The 16,826-nt window shown below is 43.4% G+C and overlaps 1 protein-coding gene across 10 annotated transcripts in view; it reads left to right on the top strand.

Annotated features, from left to right (window-relative positions):
- Positions 1–16,826, top strand: part of ZMIZ1 (zinc finger MIZ-type containing 1) — a 307,669-nt gene that overhangs the window by 206,204 nt on the left and 84,639 nt on the right. Inside the window, exons 1-2 of one of the 10 annotated variants that reach the window (XM_055719932.1) lie at positions 6,407–6,552; positions 7,071–7,146. The exons of 7 other annotated variants lie outside the window; for them this stretch is intronic. The gene's annotated coding sequence lies outside the window, so the exon portion shown is untranslated. Of the gene's footprint in view, positions 1–6,406; positions 6,553–6,887; positions 7,147–16,826 lie in introns of those variants that run through there. 2 more of the 10 variants (XM_055719934.1, XM_055719933.1) reach the window with 2 other exon arrangements.

The following is a 16,826-nucleotide window of genomic DNA, read 5'->3' as shown; positions in this document are numbered from 1 at the left end:
CAAGGATGGGACTGGAATAGGAAGCGTCAACTGGAGATGAATGCATGTATAACCTAGGAGGAAAAATTAATCTAGGCACTGGGATTGACTGTTTTCAAGAAGGGCTTATTCTTTTGAGATCTTAATGAGGAATATTCAGCACAAACAGGGTTTACAATGCCAAGGAAAGTCCAGGAGCCCTAGCAGGGCTTCTACTTTCCAAGCTTCAGTTTAATTTACTCTTTTGCATCCCTTTACTCTTTCACAGCCTCACAAGCTGCTGTTCTGATACTTCTCTGCCTTCTTCCAGTGAGAGCTGATTAGGTTGCTGTCTTCAGAGCTGCCTCCTTATCCCCTTGAACAACTGTTCAGCAGGGAGAGAGGAAGCTTAACTAATTAACCCACAGCTTGCCAGAGGTGGGGCTTCGGCTAAGAATGGCTACACATTCAATTGCAACAAATATTTCGACTGAGAATATAATCTTGAGCCTCTCAAAAAGCAGCAGAAAAATATGTTTTATTAATGTGCACAGTGAAACTTTCTAAGAAAGAGAGGTAGCAATCCTCATTGCATTTGAAAGCCTTGCGTCATGTATGACAGTTTTTAGTCCTTTGACGAACATATGAATGCTAAAAGATTAGTTGGAAATCTAAAGAAACATTTGATCAGATACTCCCCCAACGTGGTAGCAGCCTAAAAATTTATAAACTATATGAACAAAATTGGACAATTTGCAAGATGTGGTGTAAAAGTATTGAAGGAAAATTTAGTGAAAAATATGGATGTTTTAGAAATCCACTTGGTCATGCTGAAAAATATGATTTAGAATGGAAAGGGCTTAAGTTAATTTCTATTTCTGTCTGATTTTCTAGAGGAGATGTCATGAACTCTAGCCCAGGTGCCAAAAGAGGCACTGAAAGTAGAGATGAGCATTGAAGACATTTGTGCCATGCTCCAGTTTACCAAGGAGTTTGAATGGAAGTATCTAGAAGTTGACATCTTAAAAATTTGGAAAAAGAATAAAGCTCCCATGTCACAAAAAGCAGTTTGTAAAACATTCATTAGTATTTGTAGCAAATTAGGTAAAGTGAAAGGAGGGCAAAGCATCTCAGGTGGGGTATGTTCCATCTGTCTTTAGAACTGCCTAATTGACAAGTTGGGGTAGAAGAGGGCAGCTGCAGTAGCTCTGCTGCAGGTGAAACAGTGCTGGAGACAGCTCTGAACTGATGCTGTCACTGTACAGTGATTTTTTAGTGATTTTTTATTTTATTTTATTTTGTTTAAAAGTCCTGTAAAGCCTCTCTTCTGGCTGTCATCCTACATTACAGATGTGATTTTTCCTTAGTGTACTTTATTCTTTGTTTCTGCATGGTTTGGTTACTTTTGCTTCTCAGTTTTCTTCAAAAGTATAGCTCTGAAGAGAACCAAAGTTATGAACAAGATGAATGTGGCTTCAGTCTGTAATTCTGGGGAGGGGGGGGGGCTCTCCCCCATATTTCATTGTAATTTTATAGAACTTTTTGTTTTCCTGCGCATGGTAAAGACATTTAATCAAAAGAAGGAAGGAAGGAAATAGAAATTAGAAAATTGCAACATTGCATCTTATAAGACGGATTTAAGGTAGATCTCCTTTTCCAAAGATTGTGGCAATTGACAGAGGTGTTTTTCATCGCAGTGCCTACAGCTCTATCCAGAGCCTCTGCATAGGTTCGAAGGAACAATTTTTCATAATGGGCCAACAAGAACACGAGCATTTCTGTGGTCTTGAAAGTTAAATAGGGTATAAGTCTCTTTCAGAAGGTTTTGAGAGTTTTGGTCCAATTGTTGTGTGCACCCAAACCAACAGCACTTGCTGTTTCCAGGTGCGTAGTTCAGATCAGAGGGTCTGTCAAAACGTGTAGCTGCCAGGGGTGCAAGCAAGCAGTGGTCTTGGGCAGCAGCAGGAGAAATGAAATGCTGTGTTGTCCTATTTTGCAACTTTCCTACCTTTGTTATAAAGCTTGACAAAGAAGGGGGGACCAAGGGGTAAGTACTTTAGCCACAAGTAATCTCTGCAATGTAGTAATCTTTGCCTTAAACAAGACAGGACTAAACCACGTTAAAAAGTCTTTTTTACTTTGCTTTTTACACTGGGTTTTCCTCTCACGCCTCTCTCTGGATGGGGTTGGTTTGAGTCTGGAAAAATGGGTTATGCATGAAAGACACTTGACGCAGAGTCAAAGGATTTTTCTTTTTTTTTTTTTCTTTTTTTTTTTCTTTTTTTTTCCCCAAGTACATGGTTGGTTTCTGACTGGGATGCAGCCCTGTGATTTCTAACAGCTTCAACTGACTCAACCTACTGTGAAACATTAGGGAAAATCCACAAGGCCACTGATCCATGTATTCTATGTATTTCAACTATGTAATTGTAAGCCTTCTAAAGAGTTTTTTTGAATCCCTTGAATCAATAGTAAAATATATACATATCCAGGGAACTAATTCTTGGGCAAATAACCTGCTCTACACAAGTGTTGTAAGGAGCTACCCTGCTGTGTTCAGCAGTGCGGCAAGACTCTGATGAATAAAGATTGGTCCCCAAGATAAACCTTTAAATCTTTGGTCATAGAAAATTTGCATTGCTAAAGGGTTATATTATGACTCAGTGGCCAATAACTGGTATTACAGCTACTTGAAGAGAATTTCCTTACCCTTTATGTTTTCTTTCTCTAAATAACTTTCCTGCTTTTTCCTCTGCACACCTGTCATAATGAAGTTACGGTAAAACATGATGATGTCCTCCTTGTGCAGTCTACTTGATACTGAAGCATCCAAGCGGGAGATTTGATCTCCACCCCTCTGCAGCCTTTCCTTCTTTTCCTCTTGTTGGTCTGCGTCTTTATCACAGGTGTTCATGTATTTGGTTCATTTTTTGCAGTATCACCAAAGAGGGGCAAGGAGGGAGAGAAGTGAGGATTGCACCCAAAGGCTACCTCGCTTGAGCTAGTTGAAGATAAGCATCATGCTATTTATGTTGAGCAAAGGCACCTGAACATACAAATCTATCCACATGATTATCTTGTTCACCATAAAAATCTGTTGCACCAGCATGACTTAAAGATGGACTTCTGACTTCTTAAAAATATGTTTCTCCAGAGAGAAGCATCTTGGCATGGAGAGCAAAGAGCAAGTGCCTTATGGATGTGCTGCTGGTGATTTGTTTGTGCCAAGTGGTGACTGACAGGATTGAGATTTGGGAGGATTCTGATCAGTAATATTGCTTGGCACTGACAACATACATTAAATGGCCAAACGCTGCCTCTTGTTTTGAGGTAAATGGAACATCTTTGAAAAAATCTTCCAACTCTTCTCCTTAATCGGCTAGAGGTGGCCCAAATAAACATCTTTCTCCCTGGTAGGACTGAACGATGCCCCGACCCCCTGTCTCCCCTCCCCTGTGGGGCTGAGCATCTCGCTGGCCCCATGGGAGAGCAGCCGCTCAGGATGTGAGCGGCCAGGCACACCACCAGACCCGCAGCAGAGCCAAGGAGTCTGCTCTCCCACCCCTGCATTTAGAAGGTGCTTCCCAGTACGGTCCCAGTAGTAGATGTCTTCGGTGAGGCTTGTTATCACTGCCTGAGATAACCTTCCCTGTGATGTAATTTGACATACTGCTGTCAGTGGGGCTTAAACATAGTAATCTTTAAAAATGATTGGGAATTTGCCCTAGAGAAAAAACTGTTATGATTAATTTTTACAAATGATAAACCACTCCTTCTTCAAAATACTGCATGCTATGAAGTGTGATTTAATCCATTTAACTACAGAGCCTGATGCTTCTGACAACTGTGACTCAAATGTCATCACAGAAAGTGATATTTCAAGTGGCAGGGTGGGATTAGAAACCTGCTGAAGATTTGTCAAAGGAGAAGTAAGTACATAATTTTTAGATAAGTGATTTGTCTACTCTAAACCACTTCCGCTGAAAAGACAGGCAGCTTAAAAGAGAAACTTACACTGTTACACGAGAAAGAACATTTAATTGCAGAGGGGGGGAAAAGGCAATCCTCTTACTTATGATGGTAGTTAGAGAGAAAAAAATAGGTTACTGGGGAGTATGGGTTTTCTATACAGAAATAGTAAAAGTATTTTTTCCCCTCAGAAAGTAAGATTTCATTGAGGCTTGTATGAGGAAGGAGCCAGTCTCGATATTTGGGACCTTGCAACTGCCTGATACCTTCTTGTCGTCGTTGATTTGTGTGTTTTTTGGAAATACGAAATGAGACTGTGATAGTTTACAAACCATGTGAAAATGTTGGAGATACAGTAAAATTTGAAAAGAGCACAAAAATGCATGTTCCATGTCTGTGTTATTGTCAATTACAAATTTTGTTCGCATCCTCCAAGTCTGAACTCAGTGCAGTTACGTTAGCAGGGATTTTGGTCCTTGGTTTGGGATTATTGACGTACTTCTCTTGCTTTGCCAGATCTCTAAAATTCATGCTTGCTATTATCTATTGTGCCAGCCTAGCTGTATACTTTACAGCTCCTTAAAGCATCTGTCCACTCTGAAAGGCAATAAAAAACCAGTGGTATGAGGTTCTCTCCTTTCCTTTTGTGTGACTGACTCTAAAATTTGATCAACTCCAATGGAAACTACATTTTGTGTAAGAGCTTGTTCCAGCAGCCCCGTGGGTCCTCCTGGATCTCTGTGGACCTCGCTGGAGGTTTGCCTGCGCCATAACGGTCTGTCCGCTGTGGATAGCGGACCGGTGCTGTGTTTTGTACCACCTGTAGCAGCCATGTCATTAAGAAGTGTTCCTTCGGTTGGGCTTGTGCAGCTCTGAGATTGCAGAATTGAGGGTTTGGTTCACAGTACTGCTCAGTCTGGTGGCTGAGGGGAAGCAATAACCCCGTCTGACAGGCTGACCTTGAGCTCCTGTGTCAGCAGTGGAAGTTGGGCGAAGAGCCACACGTACCTTTTACTTGTTTGAAGCGGATTCCGGGGCGGGGGGAGGGGGAAGAGGACATGAAATCTGACAATGCTTTTTTGTGGAATCATTTTTCAGAGAAGAGCTTCTCTTTGATATCTGTGATAGTTTGCTGCTCCGATCTGTCATGTCGCAGACTTTCTGCGCGCTAAGGTTTTACAAAGCACGGGTAAGTGACTGTAAGCACGGCAAGGAAAGCTGAGGCCGTTCCGTTCGCCGAAAGGAATTTTTGCCGGAGAGCCAGGATATTTTTGATGAAGTCTTCCTATTTTTTGCTGTTTCTCTTTCGCTCGGTTGGCCGCTGCTGGCTTCCCTGCAGCAGGGCCGGGAGCGCTTTAAGAGGTGGCGGTGCCTTTGCGCAGGTTGCGCCGGGGAAGGAAGCGGCTCGGCACCGCAGGAGCCTGGCAGGAAGAGGCCGGTGCTCGCCGGCCACAACTGAAACGGCCAGTTTTCCCTCGGAGAGCGACCAGAGAGCTTGTCACATGAGCTGCCTGGTTGGTTTGGTTTGTTGGTTTTTTTTTTTTGTTTTTTTTTTTTTCTTCTTTGACACTGTCAATTGAAACTCTGGCCGCTCGAGGCTGCGTCGTGCCACAGTTCGATACGTGAAACTTGTGTTAAAAAGTCTTCCGGGTGGGCAGCGCGGAGCTGGGAGCGGCGTGGGAAGGGGCCGCGCCGCCAGGAGCAGCGGGCGGCCGGTGGGGGTGGAGCACTGAACCCTCAGAGCAATAAATAAATAAATAACTTGAAGCCGCCCCCCCCCCCCCCCCAAGCAAACAGCCCACGCAAGGCTGCCCCGCTGGTGGCGGCGATTCTAGCCGGCAGCACCCCCGCCCGCCGCCTGCGTGCCTCAGTTTCCCCTGGGCAGCGCTGGCGCCTGTCGCTCCGCCAGCCGGGGCACCGCGCTGGCCGCCGCCGTGCCCCCCCCCCGGCGCCGCTGCCCTCGGCTGGCGGGCCGACCCCCCCCCGGGCTGCCCCCCGGGCCCGCCGGTATCTGCAGCCGCGGCGCGGGGCGGCGGCCGGTCCGGAAGGAAACTCCCGGCCGCGGGGGCCGCCCGACCCGGGCGCTGCTCCGCCGCCGGGGCTGCTCTGGACGCTAATTAGCATGACTAGTTTGATGGATTTAGTCAACAGCATTCAGCAAACTGGGTAGGGGGGAAACAAGTGGATGAGGTTTCCCAAATCTAAAGACTTTGTGGCCCCAGTGCCCTTAGTGGTTTGTTACGCGGACTCGAACAAGTGTTGCTTCCAATTAATTGATCGAGGGGATTTATTTTAGTATTTTGGCTGGGTGCCAGAGACGGAGGCTTTGTCCTAGCGTTTTAAGCACCACCCCTCCTTGCAAGTTTGAAATGTGAGCTGCCTGGGTGGTGGTTTTTTTTTTTTTTTTTCTTCCCCCCCCCCCCCCTCCCCTTCCCCCCCCCCCCCCCTCTTTCTCTCTCTCTCTCTTCCTTCTGGCAAAGTGGCTGTGGCTGCGTGTGTGTGTGTGTGTGCGTGCGTGTGCGTGCATGGGTATGAGAGCAGGAGGGAGAGGTGTAATGGGAAAGCAAGAGATGGATCACTAGAGACAGAAAAGAAAACCATCAATATCAGTAACATGCAGCTGAGGTGAGATTTTTCTGAGTGTTTGATTTTCTTAAAACCCTTTCAGAAGATTTAAAGCAGCCTTCTGCCATGCTGTATGCTGAAGACGTACTCCTAAGCAATGTCATAGGGATGCTTACATGTATATTGCCGTTTTAGGTCTGTTCGCGTACGTGTGAAGTTTTAAAGCTTAACCTGATTCTCTTTATTGTCTCTAGAGGGTTGTAGCTTGAGCACAAATAGCCTGTTGGCAAGTACGGCATGAGCCCATTAGCAAGACTCCATCTGTGATTGGTTTTGCCTGGAAACCGGGAGACAAGCAATGAATAATTGATGTGTGTTGTGCAGTAGCTGGACAGGCAAAGAGGAGAGAGAGAGGGAGAAACAGAGCAGGGTGCCCTCAGAGGGGGGAGAGCGAACAAGCTTGAAAATAGCTACTGGCTGCCTTGTGCTGAGATGAAGGCAACCCCGGCTGCCTTTGTTCTGCACTGGCTGCTTTCTGCCTAGAAGTGTTTGCAGACATATGTGGCCTTTTTCTGCAGCAGGAGAGAGGCAGGCGAGCAGAGGAGGGGGAGCAGAGGAAGACTGTAGGCTTTCTGAATGACAGAGAACTTGTGGGTAAGTTGGTTGCTTTGGGGGGAGAGGGGCCGGCCGTGTGGAAGTGGGGGCGCGCGTGTGTGTGTGTGCGCGCGCGTGTGTGTGTGTTAGCGCTCAGCCTGCCTGGGAGCATGTGTGTGTGTGTGTGTGTGTGTGTGTGTGTGCGCGTGTGTGTGTGCGTGTGTGTGCCAGCGAGGGTGCATTGTGGGTAAGGCACTGCTGCATGTTGTCAGAGGGGATGGCAGGCAGGCAGGCGCCACCGGGAAACTGGGACGGGCTCGCCTACAGCCACCCTTCCTTCTGCTTGCTCCTGGAGGCGTTTAGGGATGCAGGAAGGAGGTGCGCGGCTGGCTGATTTAGCTGGACGTTCCCGTATTTTTAATTTAGGGGGCGAACCGTTTAAATTTTACAAGCAGCTTTGCTCATTGTATCTGCAATCGTAAAGCCAAAAGGCAGTTGTCGGTGGTGTTTTCTCCAACTTCAGCCTGGCTCGCACTGTCAAAACGTGACAAGCTGTTTTGCGAACAGCAATGATGATACTGCTGCCACCATTTCATTTTAGCTGTCTTTATAAAGCCCGTGCCATGCAGAACTCACATCTGTGGCAAGTGGTTTCCAAGAAGGTCCCAAAGAGGCGTTTGTGTCAATGGCAGTCTCGGGTATTCAAGTTGACAAGTTTTTTGCCCCTGGTGTTGAGTAGTAACAAGTGGCTTGCTTATCTCTTTGCCTGTGTAAAAAATGTAGGTTTTTAATTCACAGATTATTTAATTTGCATGTAATTTATGGAGTTTTAAGAAAGTTTCAAACTAGTGCTGCCAGACTGGGATTCAGGATGTTGGTTTCTTTCTTGGTTTAGTTACTTGCATTAAAGCAAATAATAAGTTGAAACTGAATAAAATGGCATATATATTAGTGCACAACAAAAAACAAAACGCAAGGAATTATACAGCTTCAGTGTTTGCAACTCAGACATTGACAGCATGGTCTGCTAGGGGAAAAGACTTGCTATTGTAGATAGCAGCTCTTTGATCAATCATATCACTGCATAAGGTGAAATAAGCTTTGCCTGCAGTAGTGTCAGTGATCCTGTGGCCAATGAAGTCACTGTCAAAACAAATGTTGACTTCGGTCATACGTACTTCTTCTGACTTCAGGTGAGCCCACGATAAGATCTGGCTGAAAACCCCCTTGTATCTGTCAGCTCTGGATGAAATAAATGCTCTCTGTCTGGCCAATTTGAACCCCCATGGATGACAACAACTTATCTTGGCTCATGAAACTACAGAAAATTATGTCTGTTCTGCAAATCTGTAGATTGTGAACAGAAAAGTTAATGGGGAGGCAGTTTCTTTCAAGTAGTCATGTCTCAAGTCAGGCAAGGCTAACCAGATCGTTAAGCTGGGATGACCTAAGAGAAACAATTAGCATGGCTGGAACACTACTTGGAAATGGAAGTACATCAAATTAAGATAGAACTGAAATTAGCTTGTTACCTAATATTTCCTTCAGTTTTTCTTCAGGTTAGGACTTCATTGCATTTATAATGGTGAGGACAGTAATTACCAGCAGCTAGCCATGCATAAAAGTAGAAGCTCTTCTTAGCTGAACAAAAGCATGTTTCCTCCGTGCTGTCACTGATCTGCTTAGTAGAATTTTGTTCCTCTTTTTTGCTTAGCACTTAAATCAAGATGGCAGCTTAAATGCAGTAGAACTTGCAAACAAAAGTTTGGGTTCATGTAAAATTACTTGAGAAGAACTCAGTCAGTCACGCTTCGGTTTGAGTTTAAGCCAACAGAAGAGTGTTACCAAAGACTCAGTTTTGAAATTATGATTAAAGTTGTGATTTAAAAAAATACTTAACATTAATTTGATTCCCACCCATCCCACTTTCATCCCTTTCTGGAGGAACCATCAGAAGAACTCTTGGGAAATATGTCTGCAAATGCAGTGAAATTCCACTTAGTAAAGAAGTCATTTGAACGTGCAAGGTACAGTGTCATTGAAAATTGATCATAAGAGGTTTAAACGTAGTCTTAAACCTTTCATCTTGCGTAGCTTGAAGTGGAATGGGCACGTATGTCAAACCTGTGCGAGTCTGTGTCTCAGTGGTCCTGGCAGGAATGCTGCCATGTTCATACTTTAGCAAAACACATGTGTTCTTACTGGCATTACTGGTGCTAAAAGTAGCATTTAGTCCTGGAACCCTTAAGCTGGACACTGCAGGAACACCCAAGAAAGCTTGTCCCCGTGTAGCACACAGGGGACAGCTGCTGGTTACAAAGTGAAGAAGAGCAGCATGCAAACTAATAATGAGAGAATAATACAGGATACTTTGGGCTCAATTAATGAACAGTTTGTTGTTGTAGTAACAGGTACTGTATTAATTACAGTGAGATCATTTAAACAGAATGTTCTGGCAAAACAGGCCTTCTGTTGTTGTAAAGGTTAGTATAGCAATTAGATTAAGAGTCCTTGAATCCAGTCCCCTAACCCCCCCACCCCCCCACCCAGTTACACGATGCGTAACTAAGACAAGAGAATAGTGTTTTGCTGTGTCACAAGGTAAGCTGAGGACACAGAAGTTCCCATGTTATCCTCAGTTGTCACTGGGGCTGTGACAATGCAAGGCTGCTTTCTCGTGACCAGGACACCAGCAAAAGGGATGTTACTGATCATCAGCAACGAAAAATCTTACTAGAGTGCAGCCAGCAGGAAACTGTCACTCTATGGGATTTTACAATTGTAATTTTTTTCTCTCACAAGAAAAGACAGAACATTATATTAAAAAGTAAAACAGCTAATAGGGAAGGAGCTAACTGGGGGAGTGTAAATAAAACCCAAACCTTACCGTGTGGAACATTGCTAAAATGACATTCCAGAGATCTTCATGATGGTCTCTGGTTTTGTTCCTCTCAGTTTGAGCACAGAGACTGCCACAGGAAATACCTTCCTCTGAGGCTGCTCTTGCAAGTGGAACTTCGCTCTGTTTTGAGTGGAACAAGCAGAAGAAGCTGCTGTTAAGAGACCGCCATGAAACTGCTTGTAAGCAGCTGGACAGCAAGGCTTTTTTGCTCAAGAAAAAAAACCAACTAAACAAACAAAGTGGGTAAAAGTGGCTTCCTCCCCGTGCTGCTCAACTATTGCTGCATTGGAGTTCAGAGCTATCCGAACTGGAGCTGGGTGATCTGATCTGAGCATCATAAGCCTAGCTGGGCCGTGTGGGTAGTTGTGCAGGCCGAGCGGATGGTGTGCTACCTGCAATACCTTGCAGGGTACAGCATACAGTGCAGCATAGCCATGCCCTGGGGGGGTTAAAAATATTGTTGTATCAGAGGACAGGCAGTGGGGTCATTTAAATTTCCTAGAGTTTGCTTTGGTGGTTTTCCCTGTACTGCCTTTCCAGATGAAACAAGAATGTTCCATGAAAAAATACTGGATGTGGTGTCTGTTTCACTGTAGTGTGGAGTTACTGATCGTTTCTTTGGAGTGACCAAAACAAACACATCCTTACAAAAATAGCTAAAAGTTAACACTCTGGAAAAAATACATCAATAGCGCTTGACCCTTCTGATGGCAGGGTAGGGACAAAAATACCACCAGGTATACCTGCTTCTGAAATGGCTTTAGCAAAAGGTTGTTTAGGTATATAGAGCAGTTGTTCAAGAAGTAACTGAAAATCGACTCGTTCAGTGTCGGCACAATTTGAAGTTACTGAACAAAACCTTTTAACCCAAAATGTAAAAGGATGAGCTAGCCTTCACCTGAAATGGATGTTGCAATAATTATCAGAGGTACACCAATGCACAATAAAGCAAAGCAGTAATAGCTTTTAGGGCATGGTGAAGAGTGTGTATCCGTTTGTCATCAATGAGAAAGCAGCCAGCCAGTCTGGCACGTACATATGCTCTTTCACCGAGGATTCAGTCAGGAGACTAAAGTAGCCCAGAAAGAACACAGACGGGTTATTTCCCCCGTTTTTAATTGAAAGTTCCCTGAAGAATTTTCTTCTTAAAAATCAAGACGAGGGATAGTTATAAAATAAGATGAGTGACACTGGGACAATAATTACTTCAGCAGTGTTTAAGGCTGCCACTCAGCCTACCTATAATAAATACTGTACATTTCTCCGTTTCTTGACCTGGATCATTCTCAAATGTCTGGCATTCTCTGGAGTGTGTTACTAATCCTGATTCCTAGCTTGTGGGGGCTCATTCTGTTGACAGTAATCTAGTGTGACCAATGACAATTTTACCTATACTAGGAAAAAAAAAAAAAAAAGGTTAATTTTGTTCTCAGTTCTCTGTATTAGTACCAAAATGTTCAAGACACCCGGTTAAGCTCCTGACTCCTGTTGTTTGTTGTAACTGAAGTACAGCTCTCACCAACTTGATGAATAACCTTTAGGATTTGTTTATCAGCTTCTAATCCTCTACCTGAATTTTCTTGTTAGTAGTTGGTGTTCTTTTTACCTCCTCAGTGCCCCTTACATCTCTTAAAACCCTTAAAATCAGGAGGTAGGAAAGCTGGACTCCTGTTGTCAACTCTGTGTTGACAATCCTGGGAGCAGATGAAACCCCACGGTTGTTGGTAAATCTGAGCTCATTAGAATGCTATTTGATTATAATGTTATAGTACTTGGATGGGTTCCTTCTTAGGCGTGCTTATTGTTAAAACTATTTGTACTGGCTATTCGAAACCATTCTGATCTAACGTAGTTACAAAAGAAGTGAGTAGGGCTTCAGCAGAAGCAGAACTAGGGCAACCTGGGATGCTTATTAAAAAAAACCCTCACTCCTTATTCTTGGGTATCTTTTCTTACTCAAGCCCAAGACGGTAACAGACTAACAGGAGATTGTCATATGAGTCTCTTCAGTATGCAGTTAGCTCTGCTAAGCAGCTTTACTGGCCTGTTCTTTGTTTTAGTGATTTTAACACATCTAACATTTTACCAAGAGCCTTATTTCTGCATTAGTGAGTAGCAGGAAAAGAAAAAAACACCGTGTCATTTTTTTTTGCCACTTACTTATCCATATTGTAGCCTGACTTCAAAGAACGGTGTTAACAGTACTTTTGGTGTCTTATCTACTGACACTATCCAACTGTTTTAAGAAAGTTGAGTTTTTCAAGCATTGGCCTAACACCATGGCTTTCAGAGGAGCCTGTCATGATTTACTTATTCATACAGATTGCAGTGGCTTATGTAGTCTTGATCCTGCTTGATCTGCCAGCAGTATTTGCTTCTATTGATCACAGGCTGTTACTTGACTGCCGTGAGCAGCTTGTAGGTCTCCCTGGTTCTGTTAATGGGGTCTACTATGGATACTTCTCAACGTTCTCGTTTTGTTGCCGTCAATAGTTTTAACTCCAGCCTTCCCGCTCAGACAGACACTCCCCACAGGGTTGTGTCGCACCCTTTGTGTTTTTTGATAAGTTTGGTAATATCTTAGTGAACTTTGACACTATAACTGGGGTTCTGTCCAGATTTGGCTGTAAGCTCTGATTTATAATACGTGTTTGGCAGTGTGCCTGGCTGTCATGTTTGCTTGTGTGTAGAAGCTCTTCCTATCCTAGGTGTAATAAATTGACATATTTTTGGAAGTAAGCACCAGTCCTTTATGTTCCTACGTACTTTAAAAAAGGTACATATGCCTCCCTACTGTTTTTCTAGCAGTAGGGCAACTGGGAGGTTAGGCTGGAGGTAACATCTAAACCAGGTCGTTGTCTTGCACATAGACAAGCACTGATAAATTGTCCTGTTCCAGTCAGCTTTCTTAATGACTATGTGTGTTTTCTAACTATTCCTCCAGGTGGAAATACTGAAATTCCTTAATCGGCTGATTAACCTGGAAAGTCCTTAAAGTGACTATCTAAATTGTGGCTGTCAAGTAATAAGCTTCATAAGACACAAGTTGCATTAAAATCAAGTTAAAACCAGAAACATTCATGTAAACTTTAATATGGCCTTAGTCCATTAGAAACCAGAGATTTTTAACCTTTTTACTAAATGAGTTTATGGCTTCCAAATACGCTTTTAAGGCCTTTGAAAAATAGAAGCATAGATGGTCCTTGTGTATTTGTGTTTCTGGTTTTAATATGAGGATGACCTTCTTTTGAACATGCAATTAAGCTTGTGTCTGTTATTATTTGTGGCTCCTTATGTAATTTTCTTTGAAAAATGGCCCAGCAGATGGTGTTTAAGCAGAAAGAGGAGATAGCCAGTGGCTAGCTTTTTGAAGAAATTTTTGAGATGGAGAATTATGAAGACCAAGTGATTATACTTGTAAGGAACACGTTCAATACACAATGGTGCACTGGTTTCACCCTTCCACCATATAGATGCTTTTACATGTAGTAAGACTAGGATGATGGCTTTCTGGGTGGCCTGACATTGAGCAAACTGCTGCCTTATCTCTGAATCTACAAAAAATATTAGGGGCAGGCATTTGTTTTCTCACAGAGAGAGTTTTGGACTTGGAGAGTTCATTGATCATTAGTGTGTAATACCGTATAATCTTGGATTATGTATTTTGCAATAAACAGAACAGAAGTTACAGTTTATAATTTCTGCTAAGTTCAGAGTAGGTTATAAGAGATCTGAAAAAGGAAGTTTTAAAGTCCCATCTTAAGCGTTGACTTAAAATGGCTCGCTTGAAGCACTCACGAATCACGTTGGCAAAGGCAAAAGTGTCCTTCTTGTTAAATGACTGTAATCTAAAATGTTAGACGGAGCTAAATGATTTATTGATGTCTATTTCTGAGGCATTTACCTGCACCTGTAGCCAGCCCATTCCATTTATTTTGGCTTGCTGACAAATTAGCAAGCTATTTGTATGTCAGATTTGGTCAGTAGTCATCTCCCTCCCTGTTACATATTGAACAGCTTTTAATTTAATTGTTTGTGGTGTTGGTGATTTATTATCCAGATAGATGTCACTCAGTGGAGCTCTTTTTAAAAAAGAAAAGAAAAAACCAGAGATTTCTTTGTGAATATTCTCATAGTGACTTACAGAAGAGAGTATGCAGAGCAGCTTTCAAGCCTCTTCCACACAGAGAGGCAGTTATTTGTGTGATGCCTTCCTTTCTGTTAAATAGTTTGGAATGTGAAATACTAGGTTTTATATTTAATGACTGGAATAAGATTAACTCTGTGATTATGGCTGTTGTCATCGTATCTAGACACCTTGAAGGAATGAGCGATCAGAATGACGTGTCAGAGTTCCAGCCACGTAAATGTGTTACAGAAATACTCTCAGGCGGGTTTAAAGTGTGCGTTGCCACCCGCAGTGATTACATCTCTTGAATAAGTTTTGCGGGGAATTCAAGGCAAAATTACTGTGTCTTGCTAAATTGTTTTAACTGTTGCCTTAGATCCGCGGCAGGGTGAGGATCAGAGCGCTGCTGTTCAAAGGCCGACTGCTGTAGTGCTAGAGAGAGGTGATGGCCAGACCTCAGTGCCGGGAGGTCTCCTGCCTTGCTGCTGTGGCAGAGCAGCTGCCCCTGCTTCCCGGCTGAAGTGCACTAGTGAAATCTGTTGTTATGGGTATGTTTTCTTAACCGTAATTAGTCCAATCTTGCACTTTATGAATTTTAAGTAACGTTTGAAATTTGGGCTTTGATACAGCAAAGAGGATTGCCCTGTCAGGTGAGCATGGCTGGTGCTGGCCATCCTGGCCACCTGGTTGTGCTGCGGCTCCCTGGGCCTGCAGTTGGTGGAAAGACCCAACAAATTTTTTCTCCTCTCAAACAGCACCATGGTTGCTACTTAACATCGTTGTCACTGTACAGCTTGAAATGTTTTATGGTCTTACATCTGCTTAACCTTTAATGTTTTCTGTCAACATCTGTCATGACCTGGTGGCCTGTGGTTAGTAAAATGTGCCCTCGCAGGCTGCCAGATACTGTAATGGAATTAGGCCTTTAAAATTATCAGACCTGTCAAAAGGTCTTATAATCCTGTGAGAGCTTTAAGTGGTTTCTTACCTCCACTTGAACACACATTTGACCTGGTTGAAGTGGTTTTTCTTGCTTGTTTTGTTTTTACTTCCCATTAATACTTGTAAAACTGGGGGGAGGGGAGAGTTTGGTTTTTGGCATCATCGAGGAGCCTCCTCAGTTCTCTCTCAGATGTCTTTTTTTGCCTTTTCTCTTTCTTGCGCTTATAGATTAAGCTCTGCAGATATTTCAGTAGGAATTTGTTCCCTCAGGTAGGGGAGGAAGGACACTTCAATGTGCATTAGTTGGTCACTGTGCTGAGGGCTGACACAAGCCAGGAGGGAATGTCAGGCTTGCTTGGGGGGCTGGACTCAACGTAGTGCTCACAGAAGGTGCTGAGCCGACACCTCTGGAAACAAATGTCCTCTGCAGAGTGACTGTGGGAATGACAGTAACACTGCACAGTTACTGATATTTGCCACCTCTGTGCTTTATCTTGAGTGGAGAATAATACTGGAGGTGCAAGATGGTTTACCTTTTGCTAGTTAGCTTTCAGTTACCTGTGGAAATGCTGAAAGTAGTTTTGTAGCACCTTGGTGGTCTCCCCATGATTCTAACACAGTACTTGGTGGTCATTAACACCGTGAGGGATTTTGTAATGTTTTTGAACTGAGAGATATTACGTGTGTCATATCCAATAGAAATTGAAACGTGCTGTAGAGGAGGGGATTTGACCATGTCGCGTACAGCCTGTAGCTGAGTTTGGGGAAGCCACCTTACCTGAGCGTGGTTCCTGAGTCCCACTTCGGAGCAGCTTCTTGTCTTTGTGAAGTCATTGCATCTGAGCTCTTGGCTTCAAATTATTGCAAGGTGTTAATACTGGATTTTTTAGTTAAAGTATGAGCCAACTTTGGCTTCTGAAGTAGTGTCGTGCTGACTCAGTTTCTTATCACCAGCAGGGTCATGCAAGGTGAGGAAAAAGAATAAAGCTAATAAAATGCTGCTGTTTGAAAATAGGTCTTGAGACCTTATGCATAAGTGATAGAAGGAAAAGCACCGCATCCATTTCATTTCCAAGGAAAAGACCTGCTGTTACAGATCTTTTTTCGTATGTCCATTGTCCTCATATAGCACAATCAAGAAAGGTAAACAAAGTACGGTCCCCGCTACTAAACTGTGTGTAGGCATCAATAGTATTACCTAAAAAAAAAAAAAAGTTGGGGTTGTCTGAAGTGACATTAGTTGGAATAGACACTGGAGCAAATTGGCCTCTGAGCAAGAAGGTCAAATAGACAAATACCCATCCTTTCGAGAAAGTAACTCCTGATAAATTTTTTAGAGCAATTGCACTCAGTATTAAATCCTGAGCTGGAATGCTCCTATATCCTGACCCTGCTACAGTGACAGGTGCACTTCTCTTTTCTTTGGCGAACAAATCTCAACAATGTCCCAGGGCCCCCACTGCACTAAGCAAGAAGAGATGGGGAGGTAGGAATGAAATCAGTCGTCAGGCAGCCCTCGAGAGTACCATGAGATGGGCTGTCCCTTCTGATCCAAGAGCTTGAGTATATTGGCAGCTAATATTTTTACTTCATCACAGTCTAGTGCATCAGCTGTTGCTAGCAGTGCAAAAATGATGAGCTTGTGGTAATAAGACAAGCATTACACTGTTCTCTGTGCTCATCAGGCATGTCATTGACAGTTTTCTTCTTGAGTAAAATTGGCCGCAGCATTTTGGAAGGGTTCAAAGTAGATTAGAATAAATTGTG

Source organism: Falco cherrug, chromosome 9 (assembly GCF_023634085.1).
Source record: "Falco cherrug isolate bFalChe1 chromosome 9, bFalChe1.pri, whole genome shotgun sequence".
Classification (NCBI taxonomy): Eukaryota; Metazoa; Chordata; class Aves; order Falconiformes; family Falconidae; genus Falco; species Falco cherrug.
Note: the sequence above shows the minus strand (reverse complement) of the source record. Positions and strands in the feature narration are given on the sequence as shown.